This window comes from Rhinoderma darwinii, chromosome 1 (assembly GCF_050947455.1).
Source record: "Rhinoderma darwinii isolate aRhiDar2 chromosome 1, aRhiDar2.hap1, whole genome shotgun sequence".
Lineage (NCBI taxonomy): Eukaryota > Metazoa > Chordata > Amphibia > Anura > Rhinodermatidae > Rhinoderma > Rhinoderma darwinii.
In genome coordinates this window covers 333,674,518-333,689,422 of record NC_134687.1, presented here as the reverse complement: position 1 = coordinate 333,689,422, position 14,905 = coordinate 333,674,518, and the positions used below count along the sequence as shown (strand labels likewise).

Here is a 14,905-nt window from a genome sequence, read left to right as displayed (position 1 = left end):
GAGCTCCCTCTGTCAAACACATTAGATGCCGCTGTCACTATTGACAGCGGCATTTAATGGGTTAAACTGCCGGAATCGGAGCGCGCTTCGATTCCGGCAGTTGCAGCAGGAGCCAGGCTGTGTATAACAGCCGTGCTCCTGCCGCTGATCGCGTGGGTACAGTGACAGTACCCGCGCCATCACAGGACAGATATATCTGTCCTCCTGCGCGAACTAGCAGCTGCTGAGGACGGATATATCCGTCCTTCGGCGTTAAGGAGTTAATAACAAGCAGAGCTCTTGAAAACTGTGAGGAATTAATGCGGAAAGTATATTGAAAAATGAATTGCTTTTAATTTAAGGCTTATCAATTTTTTAGAAAAGGGGGTTCCCTCCTCGCGAACCCCTACCAATTAACAAAAATGGTAAGCCGTTCTGTCATCCACGCATTACATGGACGGCCGCTCAAATAAAACAATGCTACATTTTACCAGACCGCTTCACCTGGAGAGAACAGCCTATCGCTAGGGTTTAGAGGAGCCAGGCAAGCGGGGCAATTGCTGTGCTGACTTCTTTTTAAAATAGTGTGATCTTCCCTAGACAACCACCACTAAAATAAATGGTGCCCACATCCTCCCCATGCCAATTTTTACAGTTGGAGAAATTATCAGCTTTACCGTTCAGATCATAACGTTTGGATTCAGCAAAATAATCTGTTACTACTCCAGTGCTGATGATGATAACTCTTTGGGAGTACAGTAGGGAACTACACGTGGTTCTAATATTGTACAGTAATATCCTGACTGATCTTTCTTCATCCTTCTAGGATCTGCTTCTCCCCAACAGGATGTTTTACAGCTTGAAAAGGAGAATACAATCAAAACTTTTCCTTTGCTACTTTCACCTGCGCTGTAGTGTAAACAGAAATCTTTCTTAAAGGGTAATTAAATGTACGACATCTTAGAAGTTTTGATTGGTGGGGGTCCGAGCACTGAGACCCCCACGAATCGATAAGACAATGCGGCAGAAGTGCTCGTGTGAGCGCTCAGCCGCTTGGTTTTTGTCCGGCTTTTTCCAGAAAGCCGTGTATCGGAGTACGGGCTCATAGACTTTCTATTGAGCCCACGCTCCGCTTTGGTTCGTCTTTTTCCGGAAATCAATGTATTTGAGTACGGGCTCAATATAAAGTCTATGAGCCCGTACTCCGATACATCAGCTTTCCGGGAAAAAGCCGAACCGAAACTAAGCGGCTGAGTGCTCACACGAGCTTTTCTGCCGCTTCGTTTTAGAGATTTGTGGGGGTCTCAGTGCTCGGACGCCCATCAATCAAAACTTCAACGTCAAGTTTGTTGATTTTGTTTAGTTACACTTTAAAGGCTGTGTAAATCTTTGATTGGTGCACTGTGATCAGTGTGATTGGTGCAACTTTAGAATTAGTTTTTATTAAGTTATTTTTACTTTTTAAAATACAGCTATTCTGTAGACAGAGCAGCTGTATTGTTCACTAAATCCTGTTCCCGTCAAGTCCGCCCGACTAACTGGTTCAGTGTCAGCAGGTCCTGCGTGCCTCTGACACGCAGGATCCACCTGTTATCCATCACATCTAACTTCATAACTTAGATGGGATATATTATAGATCGATCCTGCGAGACCCGCTGGCACTGAATCAGTTTGCTTAATAAGCCCTTAAGTAATTTCACTGCCAAGGACCTATGTAAATACGCCATGACTTTCAATGCTTACCATCACTAGAATATAAGGACTAGAGCTTAGATCATGGTATTCTATTGTAGCCCTTGTAAAAAATCTTGTAACGCTTTCAAATAATATCATGATCAAAGCTCCAGCTTCAATATTCAGGGTGCAGTACGCATTTGAAAGTAGGGAACAGAAAAAAGTTTTTTTCTTAGTTGCTCTGTGTCTGTGTTTGTGTAGGTGAAGGGTGGGAGGTTGGGAGCTGCAGGTGACGGCAGGAAGAAAGATCCCAACCGGTTACTACTCCTGTACAGCCCCCAGTGACCCAGGGGTGTTACAGGAACTGCTTCATGTGAACACCTCTCCCCTTACCAGTTAGAGAATATTTGCTCTCTGATTGCCACAACGAGTTGGTATTCAGGCATTGAGGTGCGGTTAAAATCGCGAAAATTGCGGTAAAGAACAACCCTGCAGCTGCATTGCAGAACGCATCAAATCGTGGAAAAAAAAATGAATGCAGATTTTTTTTTGGGGGGGGAATGTTAGAATTCACGGAGCAGCAGCTGTAAGCGTCCAAAACTCTGCCCCGGTGCAGTGGCAATTGGCCGCACCATTAATGGCGAAATGGAGCGGCCATTTGCCACATCGTGGGAATGTGGTTTCGGTTGCGTGCAACTGCCTCCCCGTGTGTTCTTAGCCTTTCGGTTGTGGTGATTGTGTTAATATATGTGCATGTACTGTAGACATAGGTGTCATGTATGAACGCTGCACGTTTTGAGCTTTTTAGGAGGTGGTGTGTGTCAGGGTCTTCTTGGGTCTCGCTTGAAGTGACAAATGTGTTGTTGTTTTTTTACACTTTGATGCAAACTGAATGCGCCCATGAGTGTGCCACTTTCACAATGTGCCAGGTGTCTACTTTCAGAAAATGTTATGGAATTATAATGGGATTTACTTTTATAATTAAAGGGTTATTCCCAACATAAAGTTCAATGCTCACAGCCCTAGAAATGTAAAAATAAACCTCTTTTTAAATATCTTCTGTTTTCTGTAGTGCAGCGTTTGTAAGATATGCCCTCCTCTATAGCGCATGTCATTAGCTTAGTTGTGCCGGTCGTTTCTATGAAAACGACCACCGCCGCTTCCTTCATTTTGTCGCGCCTGCGCACTTCTCCCTTTTCTCCTCTCTTCTATAGCGTGAGCGTGTATTACCGACGCGTGTGCACTGTCTTGCCGGCATACCTCTTATCAGACGCCACACTGCTCTTGCTCCCCCCCCTATGTTCTCTCTATATTCTAATATAGAGATAATTTTGTGAGCCTTTTGGAACAAGCACATTGTGAAGTACCTTCCTAAATTTACTTATATTTGTTTCATTATATACACTACCGTTCAAAAGTTTGGGGTCACCCAGAGAATTTTGTGTTTTCCATGAAAACTCACACTTATATTTATCAAATTAGTTGCAAAATGACTAGAAAATATAGTCAATACATTGACAAGGTTAGAAATAATGATTTTTATTTGAAATAATAATTTTCTCCTCCAAACTTTGCTTTCGTCAAAGAATGCTCCATTTGCAGAAATTACAGCATTGCAGACCTTTGGCATTCTAGCTGTTAATTTGCTGAGGTAATCGGGAGAAATTTCACCCCATGCTTCCAGAAGCCCCTCCCACAGGTTGGATTGGCTTGATGGGCACTTCTTGCGTACCATACGGTCAAGCTGCTCCCTCAACAGCTCTATGGGGTTGAGATCTGGTGACTGCACTGGCCACTCCATTACAGATAGAATACCTGCTGCCTGCTTCTTCCCTAAATAGTTCTTGCATAATTTGGAGGTGTGCTTTGGGTCATTGTCCTGTTGTAGGATGAAATTGGCTCCAATCAAGCGCTGTCCACAGGGTATGGCATGGCGTTGCAAAATGGAGTGATAGCCTTCCTTATTCAAAATCCCTTTTACCTTGTACAAATCTCCCACTTTACCAGCACCAAAGCAACCCCAGACCATCACATTACCTCCACCATGCTTGACAGATGGCGTCAGGCACTCTTCCAGCATCTTTTCAGTTGTTCTGCGTCTCACAAATGTTCTTCTGTGTGATCCAAACACCTCAAACTTCGATTCGTCTGTCCATAACACTTTTTTCCAATCTTCCTCTGTACAATGTCTGTGTGCTTTTGCCCATATTAATCTTTTCCTTTTATTAGCCAGTCTCAGATATGGCTTTTTCTTTGCCACTCTGCCCTGAAGGCCAGCATCCCGGAGTCGCCTCTTCACTGTAGACGTTGATACTGGCGTTTTGCGGGTACTATTTAATGAAGCTGCCAGTTGAGGACCTGTGAGGCGTCTATTTCTCAAACTAGAGACTCTAATGTACTTGTCTTGTTGCTCAGTTGTGCAGCGGGGCCTCCCACTTCTCTTTCTACTCTGGTTAGAGCCTGTTTGTGCTGTCCTCTGAAGGGAGTAGTACACACCGTTGTAGGAAATCTTCAGTTTCTTGACAATTTCTCGCATGGAATAGCCTTCATTTCTAAGAACAAGAATAGACTGTCGAGTTTCACATGAAAGCTCTCTTTTTCTAGCCATTTTGAGAGTTTAATCGAACCCACAAATGTAATGCTCCAGATTCTCTACTAGCTCAAAGGAAGGTCAGTTTTATAGCTCCTCTAAACAGCAAAACTGTTTACAGCGGTGCTAACATAATTGCACAAGGGTTTTCAAGTGTTTTCTAATCATCCATTAGCCTTCTAACACAGTTAGCAAACACAATGTACCATTAGAACACTGGAGTGATGGTTGCTGGAAATGGGCCTCTATACACCTATGTAGATATTGCATTAACAACCAGACGTTTGCAGCTAGAATAGTCATTTAGCACATTAACAATGTATAGAGTGTATTTCTGATTAATTTAATGTTATCTTCATTGAAAAAAAACTGCTTTTCTTTCAAAAATAAGGAAATTTCTAAGTGACCTTAAACTTTTGAACGGTAGTGTATGTTTTTAATAATTGAAGCGCTCGGTGGGGGTGTTCTGTTAGGGTATGTGCACACACACTAATTACGTCCGTAATTGACGGACGTATTTCGGCTGCAAGTACCGGACCGAACACACTGCAGGGAGCCGGGCTCCTAGCATCATAGTTATGTACGATGCTAGGAGTCCCTGCCTCGCTGCAGGACAACTGTCCCGTACTGAAAACATGATTACAGTACGGGACAGTTGTCCTGCAGCGAGGCAGGGACTCCTAGCATCGTACATAACTATGATGCTAGGAGCCCGGCTCCCTGCACTGTGTTCGGTCCAGTACTTGCGGCCGAAATACGTCCGTCAATTACGGACGTAATTAGTGTGTGTGCACATACCCTAAGAGAGCGATACTGATATGATTGCTGTATAATTGCAGTCTCGGAAGTGCGCACATACACCAAGTAGCATTGTGATTTTATTACATCGACACTTGTTGGTGAAGAGTGCTAGATACACACATATTTAGTAAAAAAAACAAAACTTTTTAGATTGAAATTGATGAAATAAAAAAATTTTGACTGACAAAAATAATTTGTAGGGGAAAATGATTATTTTATTAATATGTAACATATATTAAATAAAAAAAAAAATAATTTGGGTAAACTTGGGAATAACCCTTTAAGGTTTTGTTATGTCAAGTGTGAAAGTTGTCCCGGCATTAAAAGGCAGCTCCATAGAGAATGCTATCCTGTTAGATCTTCTATAACCGCTCTGTGAATGGACTTCTCTCAATCTGGAGGAGCCATCAACAAATAGGCACACAGAGTAGCGGCAGGGACATTAAAGGGGTTAACTGGGCTTTTAGAAGAAGAGACTGGCTTAAAACTGAAGCTCCTTCTAAATAGACCATATTAGGTCAGTGGGGGTCCAACTCTCAACATTCCAGTCGATCAGCTGTTTAAAGGGGCTGCGTCACTCGTACGGGCGCCACATCCTCTTTATTGTTTACGTGGTTCTCCTCGTTCGTACATTCACACGCCATTACATCTGTAGCCGCTGTGCAAGGTATTGCACCACTGTCCCATTCAGCCCCTGCAAACAGCTGATCGGGAGCCAGATCCCCACCTATCTAAAATTGATCAATTTTAAAAACCTGGATAACTCGTTTAAATGTCCGGCAGCCCGTTAAGTTTATTATTGGATTGCTTCGCAGAATATAATATGTGAAGTGCAAAGGTTTGTGCTGCCCTTCAGCACAGTTTTATATCTCTTCTGGCATCTCCTTGGTTTTATTTTTTTTCGTATGAGAATAATACTGTATTTGGGAACTGAGACTTCACCTTTGACACAGTAGATTTGTTGAGGCATAGTTCTCTTGCTGGGCTGCACCTCTGGCTGTGGGATAGGGGATGGGCATGCTTTTCTGCTGAGTCACAGGCCAAGTGTTTCTTTGTTTGTTGTTTATCAGACCTATTTTGCATTGGTCTCATAGGACGTAGTTAGAGAATTAAGGCCTCTGTTGAGATTCAGGTGAAAAATAAAGGGGGGTCGATAATAACGCAGCATTGAAGTCAATGGGTTCCGTCAGGCGTTATTAGTGTCTGTCATGTCACTGAGCCGTCGCTCCCATTAATGTCGTTGTTCTGTTCCTATGATGGAGCAGAACAACGGAAATAGCAACGCAGATGTGAAAGAAAAAAAATCATAACCAAAGCAAAACAAATGCTTGAGGACCTGAAATTGTAAGGACATCCACTTTTCATATGGCCGGTTACTGCATGTTTCGCTGATATAGGGGATTCCTCGTTCGCTAAAGCCAAGAGTCGTGTCCTGCACTGCCGCAAGTACTGATGGACTACAAGGACACCCAGTTCGTGGCATGGACAATCATTTGCTGTCCTGTCATTCTTTGTTGTCCATGCAACAGTAGAGGACTTGCCACCTGACATCCACAATGAACCCGTTCATTATTTTTGGCCAGGCCATAAATGCAGAGAATCACCAATACAGTGCTGTCATTGGAGCCTTTCCGAGAGAGAGTGTTTGTTGTTTTTATTTTTTTCACCTAGAGATTTCCGATTCATGTCCCTGGCGTAAACGGACCAGTACGCAACTACTTGTTATATCCAGCTTTCTAAATCCGTCATGTAATAAGTAAAGTGGGATCCCCCTCTTCCTAGGACAGACTTTTGGGGTGTCTTACTAATTTCTATTTTATCATGCGTACTGTGATTCACTTTTCCAGTCCAGTCTTCTGTTCCTCATTGTCGTTTTGTATTGGTCGCTGTTGTAATATCTGTTTATTGACACTGATTTTCTTTCTGCCGGTTGTACCTAACTGACCAAAAGTCAATTAAATTATAATTGCCCCTTAAAGGGAACCGGTCGCTAGATTTTAGGTCACTAAATGTTGAAATACTGCTGAGGTTTTGTGTCCTAAACATGCCTCCCCTCAAAACTGTCCGCTTTATCATTTGGTCTAAAAAATTGTAATACAGCGTGCGCTATATGTAAATGACCAGAGAACAGTCTAGAGAGGAGTCCTACGGCTTCCTCCGCATGTGCAGTTCTGAGATGAAGCCTAGGCCAGTACCCCTGGGCTCATCTCAGAACTGTTCTCTAGTAATGTATGTGCAGTGCACGCTGTATTAGAACTTCCTTTTAGACAAAATGCTAAAACGGACGGTTTTGAGGGTGGCGTGTTTGAGCCCCCTCCCTCTCGCCACTTAGATTCCGCGGTCGCTATTTCCCGCTACATGTATGGGGTTAAACGTCCAGGGTCGGATTTGCCTTCGATACCAACCATTGCAGGGGGATGCTGTCTATATTACAGCCAGCACCCCCTGCTGATGGCGCAGGCAGTGCCCATGCCATCCACTGGACTTGCTAATAGGTCCTAATGCCCTTTTTTACTTTACAAAGGTTTGTGTGAAAACCTTGTGACTCCCAAGTTTTAGTCAGTCCTTTGCCCCACTCCGGTGCAGCATGGCATTCCTTCACAAAATAAAAAATTGCTGCCATGAACTTTGTCCCTGTTTTTAAGTCCAACACGTAGAAAGCCGAAATAGAGAAACTAGTGTTTTGCTGAGCAAACTTTTTTTTTTTTTTCTTTCTTGTTTACCCTTTACGTTCCAGAACAAGGATATTTAACTTGTGGGTTCGATTTTTGAACAAAGAAATGTGCTTCTTTCCGTTTTACATATATAATTTGGTGGTTTTTCATATTATTTGCAGAACTTGTATTGATTCTCAAGGAGCAATGTTATGCGGCTGACCAAAGCTGTCCTAGAAAGCTATGGTAGTAATATGATGTAAAAGCGTTTTTTTACTTATGGTTACATTTTATTTTTTGCCCCTTCACAATCAGAATGCATATGTGTGACCTAAGTGGCGTGTAATATGGTTCCCACTGTCGGGTTGTGGACAAAATGATATATTTTTTTGTCTTTGCTTCTTTTCCTCTTCTATATTTGTTTTATAACTCTGCTTGGACACGATTAATTCATACACAGCGTTATTCTGGCGCTTTTTAATGGCTGTTTTACAGTTGTTTTTTGTTTTTAGTATGGCCAGATGTTACAATGCAGATTATATTAAAATATAAAAAGCACTACATACAACTGCGTTTGGGTTTGTGGGATTTTTGAGGCAATTTTGTGGCCAGTGGTGTTTTTTTCCATACGTAGCATGCTCTGGGTATGGCTTTTTTGTAGGCGTTTTTCCAATAGGCTTCTCTATAGGACTTAAAAAATAAAAAAAAAATGACTCAAAGAAAAAGAAATTTAAATAAATCCATTCCTGCCGAAAACACCGCTGGCCAATCTGCTGGATCCACAACTTCCTTCCAGATATTTCCAACACATTCCAGAACCTGCTTGTGACTACTCAGCTGACCTTCAAGTGAACTCAGAAAAGGTAAGTACCAACTGCCCCCCATATAGAGGGGGAGAGCATTTAAGAACTGCAAGGAAAAAAACTAACAACAATTGGCGACAAGATCTCATGTGTCCCTGCTGCTAAAAGCACCCTGGCCTTTCATGGGATCATAGATGCCATTGTGATATAAATCCTAAATAATGACACACGACAATATAACTTAGATAAATAAGGCCGCTATAATTATTAACCCCTTCGGGACGAAGCCATTTTTTTTTATTTTCGTTTTTTACTCCCCACATTCCAAGAGCCATAACTTTGTTTGTTTTTTTCCCGTCAATAGTGGTGTGAGGGCTTATTTTTTCCGGGAGGAGTTGTAGTTTCTTTTGGTACCATTTATAAATCCATATAATGTACTAGGAAACTGAAAAAGAATTCTTTGCGGGCTGAAGTTGGAAAAAACTGCGATTCCTTAATTGTTTTTTGGGTTTTGTTTTTACGGCTTTCACCGTGCTGTAAAAACGACAACTTTTCTTTATTCTGTGGCTCAATAAGTTTACAGTGATACCAAATTTTATATAGGTTTCCTTTTATATTTTACTACTTTTTATTGATGATAAACTTTTTGTAAAAAAAAAAAAAAAAAAAAATGTTGTTGCCACATTCTGAGAGCCATAACTTTTTTTTTTTTCATCGATTAGAGCTGTGTAAGGGCTTATTTTTTGCGGGATGAGCTGTAGTTTTTATCGTACCATTTTTTTGGTACGTAGAACTTTTTGATCACTTTTTTTATTAAGTTTTTTTTTTTTTCTAGAGCTGAGGTGACCAAAAAACAGCAATTTTTTTGCGTATTACGTTTAATTTTACGGCGTTCACCGTGCTCATTAAATAATGCTATATTGTAATAGTTCAGACTTTTACAGATGCAGTGATACCAATTTTGTTACGTTTTGAAAAATGTTACATTACTTTAGAGGGAAAATGGCAAAAGTTTTTTTTTAACTTTTTAAAATTGTAATTTTATTTTATTTAATTTTTTATTTCTACACACTTTTTATTACCCCCCCCCCACCCCATAGGGGACTTTATCCAGCGATCGTTCAATTGCTGGTACAATATACTGCAATACTAACATATTGCAGTATATCGTACTTTTTTTACAGGTATCTGTTAAGCCATGCCATAGGCAGGGCTTAATAGAGGCAGAGTGAAGGCAGCCCTGGGGGCCTCACCCTTCCCCCCCCCCCCCTCGATCTCACTGCGGCGGGGGCGACTAGCTGTCGGGGGCAGCCTCCGATGCTGCGGTTGCGATTGACCACAGCATTTGAGGGGTTAAACAGCCAGGAACAGCGCGATCGCTGCTCCCGGCTGTTAGTCCCGGGTGTCCGTTGTAAAATGCAGCCGACACCCGCAGCATATGGAGCGCACTCCAAAAATCACCCCCTGTACCCAGACATGATAGCACGTCTGGGTGCGCTAAGGAGTTACCATACATTTAAAAATTAAATACATTAATAAAAACCAATGACCGTAACAAGGCTTAGTCCTAAAGGCTCAAGCCAATGAGTCCAAATTTAAACTGAACCATCAAAGACCATGTCTACCCATATTTTATTTGGCGACAACCCCACAAGCCAAGGCAATCATAATTTCTGTGGCCCCCTGACACCGCAGCCTTCTCAATTATTGATTAAAACCAGACATTAAAAACAAAAACCTTCTAACTCGCAATGCCTAAGAGACATGCCACCGAAAGACTGCATAAATTTCATCCTTTTTCTAAACTTCTCAGTAAAAGCAAAATCCCAAAAAATACCATAACCACCTTGGCACTACTTCCAAAAAACAAAGGATTGAATTAGGAAACAAACCTTTTAACTGCGCAAGATCGCTTTTCATTTCCCATAATAAATTTAAAGTAGCGATTTTACCAATGTCGTTACCTCCTGCATGAATAATTAAAATATCAGGATCAGGCCAGAACCCTTTTCTACTTACAATATTTTGTAACACGTTTCTCCACCTTAAACCTCCAGCCCCCCCCCCCCTCCCCAGAAAACCTTTAAGCTTGTTCACATCAAATGACAGGTTTTCAGTATAGCAATGATCAGCTGCCCTCTTCTGAGCCCAGAAAACCAAAGAATGTCCTATAATCCAGACCACAATCTTCCGGAGACCTAAGAAAATTATAAACCATTAAATCTAGCCGAACATAAAGTTTGAAGCGGTCTGACTCCCATCTACCGATCTCTTTTATAACTGCCTCATCCAAACCTAAACGAGATGCCTCAGTGACTGCACCTATTTGAAAGCCGTGTGAAGAAAGTTTAACCATTTCCAGATTTAGCACGAACAAACACCTCTTCAATACACTGTCAAATTGAAACTTGGTCAATGGGGTGGCATCAGCATGAACTAATGAGGAACCAAGAACTTTCGGCCTGCATTTTAGGTAACTTGACAAATTGGACAACGGACATAAGGCCCCATGCACACGACCATAAAATAGCCCATAATTACTGGCCCATTCATTTCTATGGCCGACGGACACCTTCCCGTATGTCTACGGGAGGGTGTTTGTGTCGTAGAAACCTGCCGAATAAAATAGGACATGTCCTATTTTTTAATGACCGTGCTCCTATACTTTATAATGGAAGCACGGTTCGTAAAAATGGCCGGCTGGCCGTGCCCGTAATTACGGGTCATAATTACGGGCACGGTCGTGTGCATGAAGCCTAACTCGACCAATAATTTCATTAATTCTGATACAAACACCTTTGTCCGCTTGATAAGTTCTTGATTACCTAATAATTAATTGAAAGAAACCATCACCAATTAAAACATCCGATAACACCAACGCTGAAAAACGTGCTTTTCTAGCAGCAACTAATCCTTAAAACACCAAAAAATTCAAGCACCCAGGATGTTTTAACCAATTCAACTTCAAAAGCAGAAGAACATACTTCAGGAAGCACCATAACCAACTTTTCAAGCAATTTATAAGAGACTGGGATTCGCTTATCTTTTGAATTAAAACCAGTTTTGTAACCTTTGACTAGCTGTTTTACCTGAAAATAAGAATTAATAGGACGTATATTCTACCATTTCTGAAAGAAAAAAATTCCAGCTAAAATTGTACAAATGTAACTGGCTGAAAATTCCCTTTAAAACAAAGAACAAATAAATGCAAGCAAACTACTAATATCCCCTTAAACTTTTTTTAATTTCTAAAGAAATGCAAAGATCCAGCCATATCTTCCACGCTGACGTATAATCTTGCCATGTCTTTGGAGCAACCGATCTTGAAAAATACTCAGAAATCATTCCCAAATCAGGCCCCATAGATGTTCTGGACAGGAAATGCCGTCCTCGTCCGCTGCCGGAGCTAGCTCCCGAAATCTGCTCATTTGAAAACGAGCTAATCCGTCAGCAATATCCTTCCTTAAATGTATTGTCTTCAACCAAATGTTAAATCTTAAATATAGCAGGATCAGATCACGAAGTAATTTAACCACTACATCACTTTTTGATGACAGGCAATTTATGGCAAAAACGACACCTTTTTATTATCGGTATTCAAAACAAACCTTTTATTAACAAAAAAATTAACCCCAAATGACAATAGCGACTACTACTGAAAATAGCTCAAGCAACACTACATTATTTGTCACTTTATTCAATATCCAAGAACTGTGCCAAAGTCAGCCGAACAATAACCATTCCAGTATGCTCCATAGCCAGCTGTGTCCGTAAACAACCCAAAATCAGCCGAGTTTATAAATTCAGACTGCCACAAGGAATGACCATTAAAATTGTTCAAGAAGTCTAACCACTAAACTAAGTCATCCTTCAAAGAACTTGTTCTTGTGAGAGAACAGGGATTTAAGACCTCTTGGAGCTATAAACAATCTCCTAGAAAAAATTCTCCCCATAGGGATTACTCTAGTAGCAAATACTTTCTTACGTCTCAACATTACACTTAGGATTGCACATTTGTTCTAACTTATCTGGAGGTAAACTAAACTCCATTAATTCCGTATCAATAGTGATCCCAAGAAACTCAAGACGAGTACAAGGCAAAACCGTCTTTTCTTGTGCTAACGGGATGCCAAAAAAGTCAGCCAAATCACAAAACGATTGAAGAACTGAAACGATCAGAAGAACCAGTACTGCCAATAAAGAGTCGTCTAAATAATGCAAAATTCCACCTACAAAAACTTCTTTTGACACGACCCATTCAATAAAACTAGAAAATGTCTCAAAATAAAAACATGACAAAGTAAAACCCATAGGGAGACCTTTGTCAAAATAAAAGCTACCATCAAATTGAAGTCCTATATGGGAAACTGGTAAAATTCTAAATGCAGATTTAATATCCGCTTTAGCTAATAATGCCGACTGACCGAAACCTCTTAATCGACCCAAAGCAGGCTCAAAAGAAGCGTATTCTACTGAAGCTAAGGACTTGTCGATATCCTGATTCAATGACCATTTATTAGGATAAGATAAATGATGTATTAAGCGATAAGTGTTTTCTTATGAACAATCCTTAAAGGGGACAGCCTCAAATTCTGAAAGGGAGAACTAAAAGGGCCAGCAATCCTACCTTCAACAACTTCTTTAACAATCAACATATGTAAATCAACCGACTTCACATTGTTAACCCAATTGCAACCAACACCTGTGAATTCCGGCATATAAAACCCACTACTAAAGCCCGATTTAGTGAGCTCCGCTTTCACTTTGTCTGGGTAAATTTCTAACCAGGGAAGCAATCTTGACCGCTTCACTGGTGTCAGTGCTCTTAGATAAGAACTCTTTTGCATTGGGTTGTTGTACATTCGATTGGTTGGTCTTCTTAAAGCATCTAACCATAGCATGGGTCCCACCACAGAATGAGCACTCGTGGTGGTATCTACAGTTACTAAGCCGCTTACATTGACCTTCATTGAAGGCTAAACGGACTCTTTTTTTTTTTACGAAAAATATTTGTAGAAGAAGACGGTTGCTTAAAATTAGATGAAGACCTCTATGACAACATAAGGTTCAGCCATAGGCCAACATCCTTCTCTCCCCATTTAACACTGGGATGTACTGCTAACTTCTGCCTGAATAATCCATCATAAGTAAACCATGACATACCCCCAAAATTCATATAGGCTTCCAGGACTGTCAATATGTTGAAAAAGACCGGCAGAATTCATTTGGGACTTCTCATTTAAAACAGCCGCAAATATACAAAGACCTTGCAGCCAATTATTAAAGGATTTGGGAATGGTCGTCTAATCTTCTTTCTCATCTGATTTTCTTATGTTTAATGATAAACTCTTTGGCTGATGGCAGTAATGACCGAATCTCTACATACTCATTACGCCATATTTTTTCTTTAATACTTTGTGATAAGTGGTAACCTAAAGGTGATAATTTTACAAGTGAACGCTTCCTTAATACAAACTAGTGAAACCTCCAACACCCTTCTCCAAAACTGGGGTACTTTTAGAAGGGATAATAACAGGCCTGACTAATATTACTATTGGCACACCAGGCTTCACCAAGAGTACCAGTATTAGGGGATTTTTTTTAAATAAATCAGACATGGCTGACAAAAAAAAGTATTAAGCACGGTCATGTCTATTTGAGGAACGTTACTGGAATTGCTGGTAACCAGCGACTCGCGCTGGCTACCGCTTATCTCACCATCCTTATTGTTTCGGTAGTTCTCTACTTGTTGTTTTATTATGAAGAAATACTTATTTTTGCATTTAACACCTTTATTGCTTGTACAACTTCATTCCTCCCTATTGTTTCAATAAAGTCATGCTTGGAATTAAAAAAAAAAAAAAAAAAAAAAAAGTTGGAGCTCCTTAATGTACCAGTTTGTGAAACTCATGTTTTTGTTTAATTTTTATTCATCTTGTTTTGGGGAGACCAGCAAAGATCATACATAGAAATATGTACAGACAGCTGTTCGGGCCTGCCACTGGGATGTCCTAACAGACTTGTAAAGGAGATGGTTTCGGGGACGTTTATCTGGTCACCATCTACATAGTGACGCCAGCCTCCGCAAACTTGTACAAGGGGGAACCCCACTTGTACAGTGCTGCAGTCAGGCCCTTTGTACTTTTTCGTCATGGTGCGTTATTTGATTGGCCAGCATTAGGGTTGCATGATGCATCGAAATATCGATACGGTCAGGACCCCAGTGCTGTCTGACCTGATTTCCCATTGTTAGGACATACTTTGGTATGTCCGATCAGTACACCGGCTAATATACTGGCGTATAGATATGTCAATACGTTATAGTATCCGTAAGTCTTGGTCTAGCCTGTGTAAGGCATGTCCATAGCCAAACTACATTTCTGTCATCACTTCAGTAAAGTTCA

At 40.9% G+C, this 14,905-nt stretch overlaps 1 protein-coding gene across 4 annotated transcripts in view; it reads left to right on the top strand.

The window, feature by feature from the left end:
- Positions 1–14,905, top strand: part of ACO1 (aconitase 1) — a 254,019-nt gene that overhangs the window by 201,175 nt on the left and 37,939 nt on the right. The gene's annotated exons all lie outside the window — the stretch shown is intronic.